The 20,243-nt window shown below is 36.3% G+C and overlaps 1 pseudogene; it reads right to left on the bottom strand.

Moving 5' to 3' along the window:
* Window positions 1-17,869: 17,869 nt before the first annotated feature.
* On the bottom strand, window positions 17,870-20,243 carry LOC146937702 (uncharacterized; annotated as a pseudogene).

The following is a 20,243-nucleotide window of genomic DNA, read 5'->3' as shown; positions in this document are numbered from 1 at the left end:
GAGAATTGTTGTTGTTGTTGAAAGTTGTGGAAGTTTGGCTATTTGATGAATTTTGTTGTGTTGATGTTTTAATCTCAAAACATGGGTATTTTTAAGTGTTTTGAATGGTATATGACCTATAAACACCTTTGGAATTAAGTTTTGGGGTGTGGAATGATCAAAATTGGGATTTTTGGGTGAAAATGGGTTGAAACCCGAAAGTTTAATTTTCTGAACCAGTTCAGAAGCGGAACCAGTTCAGAAGCGGAACCAGTTTAGAAGCGGAACCAGTTCAGAAGCTGAACCAGTTCAGGAGCTGATCCAGTTCAGGAGCTGTTGTTCAGACAGCACGCCTATTCTGTGTTCTTGCGTCTGTTTCTCACATTTCTGTTTTGATTTGGCTTCTGACGTAAACATGAAAGTTGTAGATAATTTTGTTAGCTTTCCAGCGGCTTTGGTTTGACTTGAAAATGATTTTTGGTTTGTGAGTTATGAGGAAAATACTCCAAGGAGATCTTAGGGAAATTTTACGAAAATCCCGCAAAACTATTTCTAAGTCAACCCAAACTTTATGGAATGTTTCTTAACTTCAAACTTGAGTTTTATGAGTTCAATTAAGGTGTTTAATGGTCTTTAAACTATGGTGTGAGCGATCTAACATGTTTTGATTTGAAAATGGAAATTTTATGAAAAGTGATAAAGGGAGACGAACTCTGTGATTTTTATGAATTCGTCGTATTTGGCCGATGAAACGCCAAGGTATTCACTATTGCACTCATATGTGGCCTAGAGGAATGCTTAGTTGAGGCATTGGAACTTGTTTACTTGGTTTTGGTTAGATAACTCAATTATTTTCAATGTTGCGATTTTTGGAGACGAACTTGGTAGAAAATGATTTTTGAGAGCCAATTGCTTATGACCCCTTTATGAATAGATTAATATGATTATGAGATGATGTATGAATGGTTGTTGAGTGATGAATATGATGTTGTGATCATATGTTGTATTTGTTCCTTTATTTGGATTGTAAGAAATTATGTGGAAATGTGGAGATGATTGATTTATGTGGAGATGATTGATGATGTATATATGTGACAACTATATGTTGATTGAATTGTGGATGTTGTTGGTGATTGTATATATGTCAAGTGGTGGTGAATTTTTGTCGATGCATATATACTAATTGAATGGTGATGAACATGTTTATGTTATGTTGTTTGCTGAACATGTTAAATGTTGATTGTTGGTGGTGAATTCATACATGTTAAGATTGATGGTGATCTTGTTGGTGAATGCATGTATGCAAAATGATGGTGATGGTGAGGTGATTATTGTTTGTGTGAACATATGCATTGAGTCGAGTCATATGTTCATGCATTCATGACTGACGGTGGTGGATTTTATATCCAATTGAGGTGAATTGTAAGAGGAGGTGTACTCTTACATACAATGTTTTTGTTGCATCGAAGGTGACGACCTTGAGGTGATTTGGTACCACATGCATCTAGAAGAGTCTAGAACATTGCATGCATTTGATTTATTGATGAGTCGTGTCATTATTGAATATGTGACTTGGTGAATTTGTGTGATGGTGAAATTTGGTGAATGCTGTGATTATGTGGATTGGTGTATATGTACATTGGTGGATTTTATTGATGGTTGTGAGTAATTGAATTATGCTCTAACTGCATGTATTACTTGTTTGTGCTTATACACTTGGTGAATCAATTGAAGATAATTATTTTGATAATAATGATGATGTGAGATTTGTATATGTATATACGCATATGATGTGGTGATTTCTTTGATGATGATGATTACTTGCTTATAACTTTGAAATGATGAACTGTACTTGTTGAGTTAAGTATGCTAAGTGAAGAATGAGGTGAGTAATCCTTTCATTGATTGTTATTGATAAATGATGAGCTTGTGTCGATGTCTTGATTAGAGATTGAATATGTCTATTATGCTATGATAGCTTGAGGTGCAAGTAATGGGGGATATTAATCATGTGATGTACTCACTGTTGAGACTTTGGCGGATTTTATGTTGATGTTATTTGACCATGGCATATGTATTGATTTGGAGATGTATTGAATTATATTCCGCTGTGATTCTTGAGATATTTTATATATATATATATATATATATATATATATGCATGTATGTTTGGATTTTGGATTTTGTGTTAGACGTAGCGTCTATTTCTTTAATATTCGTTATATTCGCGTGTTTTATCGCTTTAATAGAAATAGGGCGTTACAAGTTGGTATCAGAGCCGTGGTTGGTCTTGCCAGACCAAAACCCGTTGAATTTCCTGTTTGTATGCGACATGTACGGAAGTACTGTCGGTACTTGTTGTGTTGTACCGTTCTTTCAGGTGGGTTTGAGCGTAGTGGGGGAGTAGCAGGTTGCTTCAGGTTGTTGGGTCTGGCAAGGGAATGTATTTTTGGCTGCAGAGGATCAGTTGGTTAGTGTGGAAGTGTTCAGCAAGATTGATTTGAGATCAGGATATCATCAGATTAGAGTGAAGGCGGAATATATATCCAAAACTGTGTTCCGAACGAGGTATGGACACTATGAGTATTCTGTTATGCCATTTGGAGTATCTAATGTGCCAGGTGTCTTCATGGAATATATGAATAGAATATTTCATCCTTTTCTGGACCGTTTTGTTGTGGTGTTTATAGATGATATTTTGGCGTATTCGAAGTCGGAAGAAGAGCATGCAGCGCACTTGAGGATTGTGTTAGGTGTCTTGAAGGAGAAGAAGTTGTTTGCTAAGTTGTCAAAGTGTGAGTTTTGGTTGCGGGAAGTGAGTTTCCTTGGTCATGTGATTTCTAAAGGTGGTATTGTCGTGGATCCGTCGAAGGTTGACGCAGTGTTGCAGTGGGAATCACCTAAGTCTATTTTTGAAGTTAGAAGCTTTCTTGGCCTGACAGGTTATTATCGGAGGTTCATTGAGGGATTCTCTATGTTGGCATTGCCATTGACGCAGTTAACTCGGAAGGGACAAGCTTATGTTTGGGATGCTAAGTGTGAGAAGAGTTTTTAAGAGTTGAAGAAGAGATTGACTTCAGCTCCAGTGTTGATTTTGCTGAATCCGAAGGAATCGTTTGTTGTGTATTGTGATGCTTCTAAGATGGGTCTTGGTGGTGTGCTTATGCAGAATCGTCAGGTGGTGGCTTATGCTTCGAGGCAGTTGAAAGTGCATGAGAAGAATTATCTGACTCACGATTTGGAATTAGCGGTCGTTGTGTATGTGTTGAAGATTTGGAGGCATTATCTATATGGTTCTAAGTTTGAGGTGGTCAGTGCTCATAAGATTTTGAAGTATCTGTTTGACCAGAAGGAGTTGAATATGAGGCAGACAAGATGGTTGGAGTATCTTAAGGATTTCGATTTCCAGTTGAGTTACCATCCTCGAAGGGCGAATGTTGTTGCTGATGCTTTGAGTAGGAAGTCGTTGCAAATGTCTGCTTTGATGGTTAAAGAGTTGGAGTTGATTGAACAGTTTTGAGATTTGAATTTGGTTAGTGAGTTGACACCGGAGGGTGTGAGGTTAGGGATGTTGAAGCTGACGAGTAATATTTTGGAAGAGGTTAAGAATGGTCAGAAGGAAGATTGGAACTTGTAGATCATGTGGTGTTGGTTAATCAAGGCAAAGGTGGAGACTTCAGGTTGGGTGAAAACGGTGTTTTGATGTTTCGTGATCGTGTTTGTGTACCAGATGTTCTTGAGCTTAAGAGACGGATTTTGGATGAAGGTCACAAAAGTAGTTTGAGTATTCATCCAGGAGCGACTAAGATGTATCAGGATTTGAAGAGGCTGTTTTGGTGGCCTGGAATGAAGAAAGAGATCGCAGAGTTTGTGTATGCTTGTTTGGTTTGTCAGAAGTCTAAGATTGAACATCAGAAATCGTCAGGTTTGATGCAACCATTGTTTGTACCAGAGTGGAAGTGGGATAGTATCTCTATGGATTTTGTTGGAGCTTTGTCGAAGACTGTTAAGGGTTTTGATTCAATTTGGGTGATTGTTGATCGGTTGACGAAGTCGGCACATTTTGTTCCTATCAAGACTGGTATGTTGGTGGCGAAGATGGCTGAGATCTACATTGAGCAGATTGTTAGATTGCATGGTATTCCTTCTAGTATTGTGTCGGATCGGGATCCGAGGTTTACTTCTAAGTTTTGGGAGAGTTTGCAAGTTGCTTTAGGAACTAAGTTGAGGATGAGTTCTGCTTATCATCTCCAGACTGATGGTCAGACGGAGAGGACTATTCAGAGTTTGGAAGATTTGTTGAGAGCTTGTGTTTTGGAGCAAGGTGTCAGTTGGGTTGAATGTTTATCGTTGATTGAGTTTACTTACAACAACAGTTTTCATTCTAGTATCGGAATGGCACCGTTTGAGGCTTTGTACGGTCGAAGGTGTAGGATTCCGTTGTGTTGGTATGAGTCAGGTGAAAGTGCTTTGTTAGGACCGGAAGTTGTGCAAGAGACTACGGAAAAGGTTAAGATGATTCAAGAGAAGATGAGAGCGTCTCAGAGTAGGCAGAAGAGTTATCACGATAAGAGGAGGAAGGACATTGAGTTTCAGGTTGGTGATCATGTGTTTTTGAGAGTGAATCCTGTAACTGGTGTTGGACGTGCTTTGAAGTGTCGGAAATTGACTCCTCGCTTTGTTAGACCGTTTGAGATTATTGAGAAGGTTGGGGTTGTAGCGTATCGGATTGCGTTACCACCATCTTTGTCGAATCTTCATGATGTGTTTCATGTATCACAGTTGCGGAAGTATGTGTATGATGTGTCCCATGTGATTCAAGTGGATGATTTGGAAGTAAGAGATAATATGACCGTTGAGACTTGGCCAGTTAGGATTGAGGATCGCGAAGTGAAGCGGTTGCGTGGCAAGGAGATCGTTTTGGTTAAAGTGATTTGGGTTGGACCAACTGGTGAGAGTGCCACTTGGGAATCGGAGAGTAGGATGAAGGTTTCATATCTAGAGTTGTTTCCTTCAGGTAATATTCAAGGGCGGAATTTTTTTTTAGTGGGGGAGAGTTGTAACAACCCGATTTTTAGCTAGATTTATTTTATTATTTATTTAATTTATTTATGTGTCTTATATGTGCTCTTATGTGATTAATTGCCTCTGTGTGTATTTTTGGTCGGGAATTGTAGAATTCAGTGTTAGAAGGGTATTTTAGTCATTTTGAACTTAGGGGTATTTTGGTCATTTTGAGAGTAGGGGTAAATTAGTAATTGCGTTGAGAATTATTTTTAGTGTCTAGTGAGAGTGGTTATTTTACTAAGTGCTAGGGAGTTGTAGTAATTTATTTTGATTTACCGGTAGTTGACCGTTAGTGTTACATTTTACCGTTAAGTGAGTAGTAACATTTATGGGTTAGAATAGAAATGGTTTAGACCCATTAAGGGTTGATGAGTTAAGCCCAATTAGGTGAACCTATATAAGCTCTAGTTGGTAGAGGAAATAGGTTTTTTGCCAACATTTTCATTTTCAATTAAGAAAGATAGAGATAGAGATAGAGAGAAGACAAGGGTTTGAAGAGGAGATCTAGAGAAGGCTAGAGGGAGGTCAAGCTTCAAGGATTGGAGCTAGGATTGGAGCTTAAGTGAAGCCTTAGTGTTGATTGTGAAGAATTGAGGTAAGGGGGTTAGACTTTAATCATAATCCTTTAAGTTTAATTCTACCCCAATTCTTTGCATAATTGTGGTTAAGTGCTTAATTTGATTTTGGTTGTAGAATTTCGTGCTTAATTTTGTTGACATGATTATGTACATGAATTGAATGTTAATTGTGTTGTTGTTGTTGAAATTGTATGTCAAAATGGGTAGATATGAACATGATATGTTTTTGTATGAAATTGATGATGAATGAAGTTGTGGTTGTTGAATTGTTGATGAATTCATGTTCAAATGTTGTTGTTGTTGTTGTTTTAACTTGTGTTGTTGATGAATTGATGCATTGGGTATCATGAATTGATGAATTGGTGATGAGAATTGTTGTTGTTGTTGAAAGTTGTGGAAGTTTGGTGATTTGATGAATTTTGTTGTGTTGATGTTTTAATCTCAAAACTTGGGTATGTTTAAGTGTTTTGAATGTTATATGACCTATAAACACCTTTGGAATTAAGTTTTGGGGTTTGGAATGATAAAAATTGGGATTTTTGGGTGAAAATGGGTTGAAACCCGAAAGTTTAATTTTCTGAACCAGTTCATAAGCTGAACCAGTTCAGAAGCGGAACCAGTTCAGAAGCTGAACCAGTTCAGAAGCTGAACCAGTTCAGGAGCTGATCCAGTTCAGGAGCTGCTGTTCAGACAGCACGCCTGTTCTGTGTTCTTGCTTCTGTTTCTCACATTTCTGTTTTGATTTGGCTTCTGACGTAAACACGAAAGTTGTAGATAATTTTGTTAACTTTCCAGAGGCTTTAGTTTGACTTGAAATGATTTTTGGTTTGTGGGTTATGAGGAAAATACTCCAAGGAGGTCCTAGGGAAATTTTACGAAAATCCCGCATAACTATTTCTAAGTCAACCCAAACTTTATGGAATGTTTCTTAACTTCAAACTTGAGTTTTATGAGTTCAATTAAGGTGTTTAATGGTATTTAAACTATGGTGTGAGAGATCTAACTTGTTTTGATTTGAAAATGGAAATTTTGTGAAAAGTGATAAAGGGAGACGAACTTTGTGATTTTTATGAATTCGTCGTATTAGGCCGGTGAAACGCCAAGGTATCCTCTACTGCACTCATATGTGGCCTAGAGGCATGCTTAGTTGAGGCATTGGAACTTGTTTACTTGGTTTTGGTTAGATAACTCAATTATTTTCAATGTTACGATTTTTGGAGACGAACTTGGTAGAAAATGATTTTTGAGAGCCAATTTCTTATGACCCCTTTATGAATAGATTAATATGATTATGAGATGATGTATGAATGGTTGTTGAGTGATGAATATGATGTTGTGATCATAAGTTGTATTTGTTTCTTTATTTGGATTGTAAGGAAATATGTTGAAATGTGGCAACTATATGTTGATTTATGTGGAGATGATTGATGATGTATATATGTGACAGATGTTGTTGGTGATTGTATATATGTCAAGTGGTGGTGAATTGTTGTCGATGCATATATACTAATTGAATGGTGATGAACATGTTTATGTTATGTTGTTTGCTGAACATGTTAAATGTTGATTGTTGGTGGTGAATTCATACATACTAATATTGATGGTGATCTTGTTGGGGAATGCATGTATGCAAAATGATGGTGACGGTGAGGTGATTATTGTTTGCGTGAACATATGCATTGAGTCGAGTCATATGTTCATGCATTCATGACTGATGGTGGTGGATTTTATATCCAATTGAGGTGAATTGTAAGAGGAGGTGTACTCTTACATACGATGTTTTTGTTGCATCGAAGGTGACGACCTTGAGGTGATTTGGTACCACATGCATCTAGAAGAGTCTAGAACATTGCATGCATTTGATTTATTGATGAGTCGTGTCATAATTGAATATGTGACTTGGTGAATTTGTGTAATGGTGAAATTTGGTGAATGTTGTGATTATGTGGATTGGTGTATATGTACATTGGTGGATTTTATTGATGGTTGTGAGTAATTGAATTATGCTCTAACTGCATGTATTACTTGTTTGTGCTTATACACTTGGTGAATCAATTGAAGATAATTATTTTGATAATAATGATGATGTGAGATTTGTATATGTATATACGCATATGATGTGGTGATTTCTTTGATGATGATGATTACTTGCTTATAACTTTGAAATGATGAACTGTACTTGTTGAGTTATGTATGCTAAGTGAAGAATGAGGTGAGTAATCCTTTCATTGATTGTTATTGATAAATGATGAGCTTGTGTCGATGTCTTGATTAGAGATTGAATATGTCTGTTATGCTATGATAGCTTGAGGTGCAAGTAATGGAGGATATTAATCATGTGATGCTAGTATTCTAGGAGGGATGGTTATGTATATGTGATATGTATGAATCCTTGAATGCTATGTTTTTATATGTTGATTATGATTAATGTAATGCTTACCTCCAGTGGTTTTGACCGCCTACCTGTCTGTATGGATGGGTAGACGTTGTGCAGGAGTAGTTCGCTTGCGGTGACTGCTTGGATAGCTGGAGTTAGCCTCCACTATCGTTTGGAGTTATAGTTTAGGGCTCTAATTAGGTCGAGTCGGTGTCCCTTTACTTTTGTTGGATTTAGTTTATGACGAGATGTACTCACTGTTGAGACTTTGGAGGATTTTATGTTGATGTTATTTGACCAAGGCATATGTATTGATTTGGAGATGTATTGAATTATATTCCGCTGTGACTGTTGATATATATATATATATATATATATATATATATATATATATATATATATGAATGTATGTTTGGATTTTGGATTTTGTGTTAGAGTAGCGTCTATTTCTTGAATATTCGTTATATTCGCGTGTTTTATCGCTTTAATAGAAATAGGGCGTTACAAGTGGCATGCCTCAATCATTCTTTCCTCAGCTGATCCCTTTCAGCAGGATCAGTGGGATGAATCGCCTTTCCTTTCTTATCACACTCTCAAATCAGTACCATCTCCTAAACTTATAATCGCACAGACGCGAAGGAAAAAAGGAAAGAGCGAAAATTGAAAAAAGGAAAGGGATTTGATGAATACCTGCAGAATAACTACGCGTACGACCTTCAAATCCACAAACGAAAACGTTGAGTTGAGGAGAAAACCGGAAGGAAGTGAGGACGGGAAGACGAAAAATGACAATGTCAATAAACCAAACGTGTTTTAAAAGAAGCGAAAAAGTCGCCTTGAAAAACGTGCCAAGGACGATTACCGAGGCAACGACGCGTCACCGGATCAAGACACGCGTCAAGTTCAAAAATCTCAAAATATGGTTCGTCCAGCAGAGGACGCCATGAAAAGTCGTAGAGGCCGCCAATAGTTTAAAGATATGTCACTTCGCCCACAGGCGTCTCCAAACTCGTAACATAGAAACATCGCTTCCGCTATATGATTCCGACACTTACGAATAAAGGCACAAAGGCAGGAAGAAACGACTTAAAAACGGGGTGCTAACAGGCAAACCATTTCGTCTCGTCCCAAAACTCGTGCTTGGGAGGCTATAGTACATGGGAGTATGATCTCCCGACGATATACGCACCCCTAGGGACTACTAAAGAACCTTAAAGTCGCCCTAAGGGAACGCTTTACGCATAGATCACATGCATACCCTCGGGGCTCTAACAACGTTCCAGGGGAAATTCTCAAAGCAACAATAAGTATGACCTAAAATTTTCAGCAAGCCAATCACTTCTCCTTGTCCCAAGACTCGTGCTTGGGGGGCTGTGAACCATCACAAAAATCCTAAAGGACTCAGTGACCTCCATAAAGGTCGTTCCCATGTCATCATCACTTCGCCTTGTCTCAAGACTCGTGCTTGGGGGGCTGTGAACCGTCATAATATTCCTAAAGGCTTAGAAGCCCTCCAGAAAGGCTCTAAGACCTCCAGAAGGGCTCAGGCGCCCTCCAGAAGGGCTCCTGAGACCTCGGCGCGCTCGCCTTTGAGGCACTTCCCTCCTAAGCTTCTAAGAAACCTCTAGAAACCGCCTAAAATACACAAATACCCATGTTGCTTGGGAACCAAGCAACGAAACCCAAGCCCACAACAGGCTATAAATACTACTCTTGAGAGCATTCTCAAGGCATCCAATAATCAGTCTAAACCCTAACCTACGGTTCTTAACCCTAGAATCCTTTACCGTACTTTCTGCAAGTACACCTTGTGTCATAGGATCTGAAACCTTTGAGAAAACCATGTGTGATTTGGGAGAGAATGTTTGTTTGATGCCATTGTCCCTTTCTGAAAGATTGGGTATAGGATAGTGAAACCACTTTCTAACCGTCAAGCTAATGACTCTAAACGAGCGCTTCGTGGGAGGCAACCCATGAATTTAATTGCTTTATTTTTTTTTTTTGTTTCTTTTGTGCTATTTTAATTTGTTGTGTAGGTACTTGCCCATGATGATGCGAAGAAAAAAAATTTGAAAAAAATAAAATAAAATAAAATTTGTGCCTAAAGTCAGAGGCTAGGCACGACCCGTGCCTAAGAAAAAAAAATTTCGAAAAAAAAAAATTAGGGAAGAAGATTGCTGGTTCCGATGATGATGCAAGGAGGAAGAAATCAATAGTCATGAACCATGACATCGAATTGAAAGATACCGAATAGGTATAAAACTCTTGTCTCTAAACCTATATCTGCTTGCAGGCACCCTGATAGTAATTCTATGATTACACTAGGTATTAGAGATACTATGGTTAGATTGTTGAACACATTGACTTGCACCATAAGGAGTAGGAAATAGGTAGGGATGATGAGGACTGATGAACTATTTATGTTGTGGGCTATGCTTTATAACCATCCTATTACCATTTGCTATTATTTGCTTGACTATTCCGGAGAATTACCAATATGAATGGAGAATTATTAGAGCTTATTGTTTGATTATTTTATCTAATCCGGACATAACTAATCCGGAGGTGGTGGAAAATTTTCTTTATGTTGGTTCTAACCCACAGGTACATAATGATGGTGATGATGATGGTAATGAAGAGGAGGTAGGTGCAAACTTGCACCATGAACAAGAAGCCGGTGGAAGCTATAATGATGAATATTGGGCATGGATGCAAACCTAAGTTCAAACAATATGCACCGAGCAACAAAAACAAGGTGTTGAGATGGCCGAGCTAAGGAACAATGTTCAAAAGAGCAATCAAATAAATGAAGAAAACAATCAAATGCTCCGGAACATGATGCAACACCTTCACCTCCAAAGTCCACCTTATGGACCTCAATAAAATTGTGAGCTTTCCTCTTCCCTTATCTCTTCTCTTTCTCTTCTTCTTCTTCTTCTTCTTCTTCTTCTTCTTCTTCTTCTTCTTCTTCTTCTTCTTCTTCTTCTTCTTCGTCTTCTTCTTCTTCTGCTTCTCCTCCTTCTCCTGCTTCTCCTCCTTCTCCTCCTTCTCATGCTTCTCCTCCTTCTCCTTCTTCTCCTTCTTCTGCTTCTCCTCCTTCTCCTCCTTCTTCTCTTTCTCCTTCTTCTGCTCCTTCTCCTTCTTCTCCTTCTCCTTCTCCTTCTCCTTCTCCTTCTCCTTCTCCTTCTCCTTCTTCTTCTTCTTCGTCCTCCTCCTCCTCCTCCTCCTCCTCCTCCTCCTCCTCCTCCTCCTCCTCTTCTTCTTCTTCGAATCATTGAGGACAATGCTTCTCCTAAGTGTGGGGGGAGCCTAATAAAGTGTCTAGAGTCATAGTGTTCTAAACTCCCTTGAACTTTATTCTTTTGTTTTGTTTTTATGGCGAAAGGCATGATCAAGTAGCTTGTTTTTAATGGAAATTATGGCATAAAATTTTATGTTGTCTCCTCTTAAAAAGGTTGTTTCTTGTGCATGAAAGTAATTTCTTGTGTTTTTAGTGTTCTTGCTATACCCACATCATGTTTTATTGTGAAAATTCTCCAATGAGAAAAGCACCCGGTTGCAATCTTTGAGCAAATGTATGAGTAGGTATTTTAAGGAGCACGTTCTATCTTTAGTGTTAACTTAGACCCTTAAAAGTCTTTAGAGTAAAAGTAATATAAGTTTGTGTGGGAAATAATTAATGTGCTTTATTGTTTTATTCTTTATAATTGTTAAAGTTAAATGGGGCAGGAGAATGGCACCAACATGTGGGGGAAAGGACAATCCCTAACTTCCTAATTGTGGTGGTGACTCCCTAATTGAACTTAAGTTCCAAATCCCTCAAATGAGGAAATAAATTCATCAATCCTGAGGGAAAGGACACCCCTCCAAAAAGACTTCCTACGCGGAGATGAACAAAAATTTTGCAGCACTACTTAGGGTGATCTTGAATCTAGGGGGAAAGGACACCCCCTCCAAAAAGACTTCCTATGAGGATAGATAGCCCCTAAGCAATCTGCGGCCCCTTATGCTTAATTTGTTAATTTAATTCTAACTAAATTCCCATCTCTCTTATATGAAATGAAGAAAGGACTTTTCTCGGTCACTTTAGTATTAAGGATAGAACCTGTTCCACATAATATTTGTCTTATACAGGAGCAAGAAAAAGGTTGGACTGCACACACACACTCACTTGAGACTTGATGTTGGGTTAAATAGGTTCACAAGGAATACTTGAGATTGTGATTAGTGTACTTTGAAATAAAACCCTGAGAGAGACATTGGTTTTCAATTGTGTTGCCATATGATATATCTTTTTGTTGCTACTATGTCTATTACCTTTTCCTTGAGGACAAGCAAAGATTCAAGTGTGGGGGAGTTTGATGAGTCATTATTAATTCTATTTTTATATATTATTTAGTTTCGTTTTATTTAGATTTAGTTTTATTTTATTTTAATATTGTTTCCTTTTTGAGTTATTTTACTTCAAGTGCATATTTCTATATTTCAGGAATGAATATTGGATGGAAGGTGTCTTGGAGCAAAAGAAAGGAGTTTGGAGTTGATTCGTGCCAAAAATATAAAAGATCTTATACAAAAATATATGGTGCAAGGATTGAGGACAAAAATATGAATATCTCATACAAAAATATCTTGTGCAAAGAATTTGAAGATCTTGTACAAATATATACAAGAGGCGCGCCCCACTTTAGTCCTTTTGCTGCTTTTGCTTAGGGCCCAAGCTACTCTTTTTTAATTTTACCAAATAGCCCTTGTAGTTACTTAGATTTTAAGTCGATTGTAAACTATAAATAGAGTAGCTCTCCATCACAAATATTCATCTTTTGTTCTTGGAATAAAAGTTCATCTTTACTTTATTGTTATTTTATTTTATATTCTTCTTCTTCTTCTTCTCTATGTCTATAATGAACGTTAGTGAGTAGACTCTTCTTGTCTTGGGATTGTTGGATAAGTCTAATGACGTAATCCTAATCAAACCAAACCATAAACCCTAATTTTATATAAATCTACTTTCTAATCTAGATTCACCGTTTTAACATGAATTAACCATTATCAAATTGTAGAAGCGAAAGTGGAGGGTTTGATAATTGTTAATCCATTATTCCAAATATCAATTCATAAAACGAAAGTGGAGTTTTGACATTCGAACAAGTGAATCTAGACAAGGATTGCGAAACATGAAAATAGTCTAGCAAACCTTGAGACACATAAAGTTTCGAGCTTCAAGGATTCCAAAGGCAATCACCCATGAAAATAGGTGTGGTTGTTGGAGGAACACACTCACTGAGACCGAAAGGAGATGTGATAGGCTAAAGAGAAACTTGTCTTTAGAAAGTAGATCAAATATAAAGTTAGAAGTTTAGGGTTTGTTTGTGAAGGATTCGTTGTTATGATGAACCAATAATCCCAAGGCTCTTTTATTTTATTTTTGTTATTTTGTAATTAAAAACCCAAACTTTTTAACCTTTCAAACTTCCATCTAATCATTATTAAAAGTTAATTGAATTCATAACTCCCTAGCGGAACGATACTCTTTTTATTACTACTTCGATAGACCGTGCACTTGCGGTTTGACCTATCAATTATCCGACGAACAATGGAATTCATAAACTCTCAGTGGATGTAGAGTATGTAAGAAGCGAAGGACACAAATGCCCGAAACGAGACGGAATTAATGCCTGAGTTATTAATTAGATTAATTTGAAATTAAGTGGATTATTTTGGAACAGACAAAAATGATCCCTCTACGCAGTCGTTGAATGGATATCGCAAGTCAGATAAATTATGTCAGATTAGTCGCACCTTCTGAAATTTAGATGCTATGCATCCTAAAAGTCAAGAAGGATGAATAAATAATAGTAGAAAGATCTTTATGGATCAAAGTACGTTTCAGATGCATATTTTTTATTGGCAAAGAATTGTGGAGAAGTTGGATTAACGGAAGTTATCCACTAAGGAAAATTGAATTAGACCCCTGCATCTATCTTGAGTTATTAAGTTATTTTTGGAGTAATAAACACCAATTTATAAGTGAATGTAAAAGCGATCTCAACAATTGTCAGATACAAGATGTAATTTTTCGATCGAGACGAAAAAAAAATGAAGATTGAATAATAAGTTGCCAAAGTACACTGAACTAATGGACGAATGATGTTACGCTCTATCAACAGAATGTCGAGGACAAGAATGTATTAACGCATGAATATAGTAGGTTGATGTGTTAAAGATTAATCAGGATTTTTGGTTTGAGAATTATTTTGAAGCCTCGTTATATGGAAAATTTCCGCTAGTGCGAAAGAGTTAAGAATGAAGTAAAGAGTTAAGAATGAAGTAAAGTATTAAGGAGTTAAGTATTTTCAGTCGATGCTTTTCTTACGCAATTGTCCTGAAAACCAAAAAGCATGACTTTGTCGAGAAGAATGGAAATAAGTTTCAACCCGTCAAGTACATATTAGTATGTAAATAATGTGAATGTGGTAGTCATTCACGACACACTTTGCGATAACAAGTATATAGTAGTCCGCTAGTGATATAAGTCAGTGCTCAAAACAACAAGGAGTGTGAAGTTAGCATCTATGTGCATAACATGTAAACTTCGAAGGATGACTTGGAAAAATTGGATAAACATGTAGTAATGAGATTGGGAAATTTTATAGTATGATTGGATCAGTACGCCTAACCGAAGTAAGTTGATAAATCAGAGTGGCGTAGCGGAAAATTAATCAGCAAAGAAGTAACGAAATGTGCAAATGTTTTAGACTCTGAAATGAAATATTCATGGGAAAATCTTAAGAGACGAATTAAGGAATTTTCCAAACCACAAAATTCAGAGATATTAAGAATGTAAGTAGCCGAAGTGGGTGTGGTAAGAGTATGACAGAAGTATTCCTACCTTGTTAAATCTAAGAAAAATTGGAATCACCTCTAGTATGTAAACTTGTTAATCGGCTCGGTGATTTTGAAGAGTGAATTGAAGTATAAGTTCAATTAGAAAAGAGTTGTATATGAAGCAACAAATATGAATACTGTATCTTGAAGACTTTATTTGATTCAAAGTGCCGCCATGGAACATCAAGTATAGTAACAGATATCTGAGTGGGAAGGTACTACTGAGAACATGAATGATGATATCCGAACGCAACTTTAGTTGTGAAGTTCAGAGAGTTTAAACTCCATATTGTGGAGGTAAAGAAAAGAATGATGTCACACCAGTTAGAAAATTCTGTGACCTACGATATGAGACTACACATGTTCAGGTTATAAGTATGGAATTAAGACAGAGATGATAAGATATTCCCTAGAGTAACAGCCATAACAATATGGTTCAAGAATGAAATGTATATTTTGAACATATAAGTTCAAGAGAAAATCTATGATGATAGTTTCTACTCATCCTAATATGATTAAGGTGTATGATCAAGGTGTATCGTGATTGATTTAAAGTCTAGTATAGATGAAGTATAGTTGAATGACTACAACTATATGTCATGTATTAAGCTATCAGTTGTACTACCTCGTGTATTGTGTACTCGTCAGACAGTGCACCATTTCTCATATAAGATTTATATATTTAATGTACTCGCCAGTTAGTACATTATGTATTTAAATCTGACTTATGGATTGTACTCGTCAGTTAGTACTTCCATCAGATGCTTGAGGTAGCACCATATTGAGTTTATTCATATAAAACATAACAGATATCAGAAGTAACATTTCCTATTTATGTGTTGATTAACGGAGAAAGTTGAAACAATTCTTACTTTCGATGAAATAAAATTGACGTTAGATATTGCTCAGAGTAGGGACGATCTTATACAGAGTATGATACGATTATCATTACAAGATCTCATTATGTGGGGTAAGTTCAGAAATAAAATTTTATCGAAACCGGTTGAAGTGTGGTGGATCATTCAAAGGTTGAATTCGTTCAAGAAAAGATAAGGTTGACGAAGTTGACGAAAGTGTTATTTAGATAAATGTATGAGAATTGTCAGAATTCAGTAAAATGTGAACAACTATTAGTAACCTAAGCCAAATTTATAAAGAGTATGGAACAACGAAATTACTCAAAAGATATCAGACGCACCAGTTAGCTTTACAATCCACTATGTTCGGAATGTGTATAATGTATTCCACAAATAACAGTTAAGAAGGTTGTTATCGAATCTTTTCGACATATGAGATTGGAAAACATGTCCTGAAATCAGTTTTAACATATTAATTTAAGTCAGTTGTATCTATGACAAAGCAGTCGGAAAACTTTATGTAACAAGGGAAACCAATATTTGAGTTGGACATAAAGAATCAGTTCGTAACGGTCGTATGTTGGAATCTATAGTTGAAAGTATGGAAAAATTATTTGTGCTTATTAGCAAGTAAATCCCTAAATTTCGAGGACGAAATTTCTTTAGGGGGGTAGATTTTAATATCCCGCTGAATTTGTAATAAACTGTCGAATTAGTTGAGCATGTCAGAACGGAAATAATTTCTAAAGGGTTGATTATTTATTGAGAAAAGCAAAGATATTCGGTAAATATCTCGCATATTATCCCAACGGGCTTGAGGAATTAAAGGGTTACAAATTAACAAAGGATAATTGTGTCTTTTCCCTTGAAGGGCAAAATGGTAAACTTGCTAATCAAGATTTTTTTAAGTGGACCAAGGCTAATTCTTCTCTTACTTTCCATATTCTTCTTCTTCATTCTAGAACATTTTCTTCTCCCTTCTCCCTCTAAGAATTCGGTTCCCTCCCTACACTACCTTAATCACCAAAACTTCATCAAAATACCATGCATTCACTACATGAATGGTACACATAAGTTTCTAGAGGTGGTTTAAGCAAGAAACACACTTCAAAACTTCTCATTCCCTTCTTAATTCCTCAAAACCGCCCACTCCTTCAACTTTCAAATTCTTCATTTCTCTTTCAAATTTCATGAGAAGCCACATATAAGCTTGTTTCTAGGGGACTCAAGAGTGGTATAATTACAAGGTAAGTGACAAAATCCATTCCCTCTCTCTTTCCCTTATGAACCACACCATTCACACACCATGTGTATAATTCCCTTTTCATGGAAATTTATTTAATTCAAACTTTGGTGTATGTTGTATGTGTAATTTGAAGATGATTATGTGTGGTAATGGTATTTAGTAACATGGTACTATGAAGAATGATAGAAAGTTAGATGCTTGTGTGTGTAAAATTGGAGTTTTACAAGGTAAGAAAATTAAGCTGTTTTAAGAAGTTAAGTTATAGCTTAATACAGTTTATGTTGGGGCTGGAATTGTTATGAGGATTAGGTTAATTATGGATGAATTTCATGAAATAGTGGTAAGCTCAAGTTTTGGTTTTTGATTCGTATCTGTTTCTATGTAGCTTGGATTTGAGTGATTGTTGAAGTTTTGGATTCCTCATTTAATTCCCAACAGTTTGGACACAAATTTCGTATGATTCGGGTTGGAAAAAAATTCGGAAAACTCAATTGAAGTTGGTAAATTCTACTGGAATTTGGTTACGGGTTTTGGGACAGGGCTCCACTAAAACAGTAAGAACTTTCTCTCTGTTACTTTGAATCAAGTGATTTTTAATGCTAAGGTTAGCTAACGAAATTACGGACGTTTTGGTACCAGCTTCACGAATTTTGACCCATTATTGAAGTCTAAAGACTACTTTGAAGTATGGGGACTCAGTGGCGTATCCAGGACCCTAGGCCAGGGGGTGCAAAATATAAAACTTTAATAATAATAATTATAATAATGCATATAAAAGTAACATACTCAAAATATATACTACATTGTACTCAATGTATAATATATCAAAAATATTTACATGTAACCTTCAAAAAAAAAAAAGATTTATATATAGGCTCTACAAGTGTCCTTTACGCCTTGCCATATTTTGAAATCTTTGAATAATCAGTTCATCATCAATGTCGTTCATGATATCCCTTTCAATATTAGTCACTAAACAATCATTCATCCCCCATTCGATTACGTAATCTACTTTTCACAATCTTCATAGCCGAAAAGGATCGCTCGACGGTTGCGGTGGCAACAGGCAAAATCATCGCTAACTTCAAAAGCCGATAAACTAGTGGAAAAACAACATGTCTTCCAGTTTCAACAAACTTTTCTGAAAGATCACTAATTCCTTTCAAAGATGCAAATTCAATACTGCTGCGCATATCATTGATATAAGTCTCAAGTTGATTATCAAGCCACGGCAAACTAGTGTGAGAAAATTCTAGTGGATAAAACTTTGCTAATTCAATCAATTTTTCCTTGTCAAAAGTAGAGAACAAGTTTCTTGGACTCAAACAAGCCATACAAATGAGCAACTGAGTATTCGTCACAGTAAAACGGTTGTTTAACTCCTGAAGTTTCATGTCTAAAACAGTATAAAATAATTCAATGCGATAATGGTTCTCTATTGTGAAAGACTCAACACTACATCCACGTTTTGATTTTCCTGGAAATTATATGTCACTCATGTTTGGAATGTGAATGTCATGCATATTGCAAAATAATTTTACCTCATCTAATAAAATTTCCCATCCATCATCTCTAAGAGTTTGTAACCGCTGCTTTGTGATGCTAACAAGTTGCATAGCATTGACAATGTCTTGATCTTTCCTTTGCAATGTTTGCGACAATTCATTTGAAATGCCCAAGACTTTTTTCATTAAATGTATTGTTAGTGCAAAATCAAAAGTATTCATCAAAAGTATAAGACCATTTGCTTCAGCTTTTTGTTCTCTTAGCAATGTCGAATCGACTTTCAAAATTTCAAGAACATCAATTACAGAATTATACATCAATATCAAATTAGACAAAGTGCCAAAGTGAGAGCTCCAACGAGTATCAGCAGCATGTTTGAGATTAGGTTCTAGCAATTTCTCCTGATGCCAAGGCTTCCCTAACATTCTTTATTTGTTGTTCACGAAGCATGTCTCGTCGTTTGCAAGACCCCCCAACAACATTTATTAAAGTAGACACTAAGTTAAAAACGCCGCAAACTTGAAGATTATCTTTGGCAATAGCAACTAATGTAAGTTGCAATTGATGAGCAAAACAATGTACATAAAATGCACATGGATTTTCATTCAAGATCAAACTTTTTAGACCCCCAAATTCTCCTTGCATGTTGCTAGCACCATCATAACCTTGTCCACGGATTCTTCAAATAGTAAGACCATGTTTGCAAAACAATTCTTCAATAGCCTTTTTCAGTGATATTGCTGTTGTAGTTGTAACATGAACAATACCCAAAAAACTCTCGATAATGCTTCCATGTTTGTTAACATAACGCAAAACAACAGCCATTTGCTCCTTATTAGATACATCACGTGATTCGTCAACAAGAATGGCAAAGAATTCATCTCCTAGATCATTCAAGATAGCTTTAGTGGTTTCTAAAGAGGCGGCATTAACAATATCCTTTTGAATTGATGGACAAACCATTTTATGATTATCAGGAGCATTTTCCAAAACAACTTGCCTTACCTTTTTTTTCCTCTTAGCATACCATCTAAGCATCTCTAGGAAGTTACCTTGATTACTAGATTCTTTTTTTTCATCATGACCACGAAAGGCCAATCCTTGCTTTAATAGATAACGAATACAATCAATGGATGCTGTCAAATGCCTTCGATAGATGTCACGAACACTTTCAGATTGCTTGCATATCCCAATTTTGATATGTTGATTTTGATTCATCAAATCTTGACATTTTTTCCAAGCAATGTTATAAGCACTACTTGGTCCTCCAACATGTGATGAGAGTTTATCTTTCTTATTCCAATTTGTGAATCCCTCTGTTACAAATTTATCACCACCGGATTGTTTTCCAAAATCAGGCCTAAAAAGATAACAACATAAACAAAATGCCGCATCCTTTTCTATACTATACTCTAACCAATTTCCAAATTCACTAAACCAAGAACAACAAAATCTTCTCAATGAATTTCCAATTTTCCTTTGGGGAAAATTGTGTTTAGTAGGTTGGTATGGTCCTCTTTGCATATATGTTCTGCGTATTCTTTCTTGATCATTAGGATGATACGTTGAAATTTTAAGCCGCTTTCCAGGATCCGATGGTAACTCTTCCAAATTTAACTGAGCATGTTGTTGAGAACTAAGTTGTGGCTCATTTGATGGTAACTGTTCCAAATTTAATTGAACATGTTGTGAAGAACTAGATTCTTGGTCATCTGTTCGGATTCTTTTAAAAAATCTCTTCATAG

This window comes from Medicago sativa, chromosome 3, assembly GCF_051527215.1.
Source record: "Medicago sativa cultivar Bolivia chromosome 3, Bolivia_mono, whole genome shotgun sequence".
Classification (NCBI taxonomy): Eukaryota; Viridiplantae; Streptophyta; class Magnoliopsida; order Fabales; family Fabaceae; genus Medicago; species Medicago sativa.
This window is presented reverse-complemented; position numbering and strand designations above follow the sequence as displayed.